The sequence below is a fragment of the Anastrepha obliqua genome, unplaced genomic scaffold (genome assembly GCF_027943255.1).
Source record: "Anastrepha obliqua isolate idAnaObli1 unplaced genomic scaffold, idAnaObli1_1.0 ptg000050l, whole genome shotgun sequence".
In the NCBI taxonomy this organism is placed as follows: Eukaryota; Metazoa; Arthropoda; class Insecta; order Diptera; family Tephritidae; genus Anastrepha; species Anastrepha obliqua.
Genome location: NW_026562195.1, coordinates 45001 through 47995, shown reverse-complemented (window position 1 = coordinate 47995; position 2995 = coordinate 45001).

Genomic DNA, 2995 nt, shown 5'->3' with positions numbered 1-2995 from the left:
ATCTGTTTAATTTCCTGTATTTATACAAGAAACAAACAGTTGAGGATAATTTCTATGTAATGCTAGTATAGAATATAAAATTTTGAATTCAAAAATTTATTTCTATTTAAACTAACTATAGAAAACCAGGAATAAAATACAATAACACCAATATGCCATAACATGTTAGTATAGAATATAGATTCTTCATATATGTATATATATTCGAAAATTTTTTCTATTTAAACTAACGTATGGAAAACCAGGAATAAAATCATAATATTACCAGTTTAATATGGCTCAAATTCGAGTTTCATATAGTTATGATTCGATTTATATGCTTCAATATCATTGGTTAGTTAACTTTTGATATTTTCATATTATATCACATGCCTTCACCGTGAGTGTTTTTTGCCATGCACACCTCACATTGTCAAAAATGTATGGGAAAAATTCATTTCAATACATTTCAGTTTGATTTGAAATGTCTTTATTATATATTTTAGTGCCAATATGCCAAGGTTATATTCCATAACTCTCTATTTAAACTAACGTATGGAAAACCAGGCATAAAATCACAATATTACCAGTTTAATATGGCTCAAATTCGAGTTTCATATAGTTATGATTCGATTTATATGCTTCAATATCATTGGTTAGTTAACTTTTGATATTTTCATATTATATCACATGCCTTCACCGTGAGTGTTTTTTGCCATGCACACCTCACATTGTCAAAAATGTATGGGAAAAATTCATTTCAATACATTTCAGTTTGATTTGAAATGTCTTTATTATATATTTTAGTGCCAATATGCCAAGGTTATATTCCATAACTCTCTATTTAAACTAACGTATGGAAAACCAGGCATAAAATCACAATATTACCAGTTTAATATGGCTCAAATTCGAGTTTCATATAGTTATGATTCGATTTTATATGCTTCAATATCATTGGTTAGTTAACTTTTGATATTTTCATATTATATCACATGCCTTCACCGTGAGTGTTTTTGCCATGCACACCTCACATTGTCAAAAATGTATGGGAAAAATTCATTTCAATACATTTCAGTTTGATTTGAAATGTCTTTATTATATATTTTAGTGCCAATATGCCAAGGTTATATTCCATAACTCTCTATTTAAACTAACGTATGGAAAACCAGGCATAAAATCACAATATTACCAGTTTAATATGGCTCAAATTCGAGTTTCATATAGTTATGATTCGATTTATATGCTTCAATATCATTGGTTAGTTAACTTTTGATATTTTCATATTATATCACATGCCTTCACCGTGAGTGTTTTTTGCCATGCACACCTCACATTGTCAAAAATGTATGGGAAAAATTCATTTCAATACATTTCAGTTTGATTTGAAATGTCTTTATTATATATTTTAATGGCAATATGCCAAGGTTATATTCCATAAAATGTTAGTATAGAATATAGATTCTTCATATATGTATATATATTCGAGAATTTTTTTCTATTTAAACTAACGTATGGAAAACCAGGCATAAAATCACAATATTACCAGTTTAATATGGCTCAAATTCGAGTTTCATATAGTTATGATTCGATTTATATGTTTCAATATCATTGGTTAGTTAACTTTTGATATTTTCATATTATATCACATGCCTTCACCGTGAGTGTTTTTTGCCATGCACACCTCACATTGTCAAAAATGTATGGGAAAAATTCATTTCAATACATTTCAGTTTGATTTGAAATGTCTTTATTATATATTTTAGTGCCAATATGCCAAGGTTATATTCCATAACATGTTAGTATTAGAATATAGATTCTTCATATATGTATATATATTCGAAAATTTTTTCTATTTAAACTAACGTATGGAAAACCAGGCATAAAATCACAATATTACCAGTTTAATATGGCTTAAATTCGAGTTTCATATAGTTATGCTTCGATTTATATGCTTCAATATCATTGGTTAGTTAACTTTTGATATTTTCATATTATTTCACATGCCTTCACCGTGAGTGTTTTTTGCCATGCACACCTCACATTGTCAAAAATGTATGGGAAAAATTCATTTCAATACATTTCAGTTTGATTTGAAATGTCTTTATTATATATTTTAGTGCCAATATGCCAAGGTTATATTCCATAACATGTTAGTATAGCTAATATGAATTCTTCATATATGTATATATATTCGAAAATTTTTTCTATTTAAACTAACGTATGGAAAACCAGGCATAAAATCACAATATTACCAGTTTAATATGGCTTAAATTCGAGTTTCATATAGTTATGATTCGATTTATATGCTTCAATATCATTGGTTAGTTAACTTTTGATATTTTCATATTATTTCACATGCCTTCACCGTGAGTGTTTTTTGCCATGCACACCTCACATTGTCAAAAATGTATGGGAAAAATTCATTTCAATACATTTCAGTTTGATTTGAAATGTCTTTATTATATATTTTAGTGCCAATATGCCAAGGTTATATTCCATAACATGTTAGTATTAGAATATAGATTCTTCATATATGTATATATATTCGAAAATTTTTTCTATTTAAACTAACGTATGGAAAACCAGGCATAAAATCACAATATTACCAGTTTAATATGGCTTAAATTCGAGTTTCATATAGTTATGATTCGATTTATATGCTTCAATATCATTGGTTAGTTAACTTTTGATATTTTCATATTATATCACATGCCTTCACCGTGAGTGTTTTTTGCCATGCACACCTCACATTGTCAAAAATGTATGGGAAAAATTCATTTCAATACATTTCAGTTTGATTTGAAATGTCTTTATTATATATTTTAGTGCCAATATGCCAAGGTTATATTCCATAACTCTCTATTTAAACTAACGTATGGAAAACCAGGCATAAAATCACAATATTACCAGTTTAATATGGCTTAAATTCGAGTTTCATATAGTTATGCTTCGATTTATATGCTTCAATATCATTGGTTAGTTAACTTTTGATATTTTCATATTATTTCACATGCCT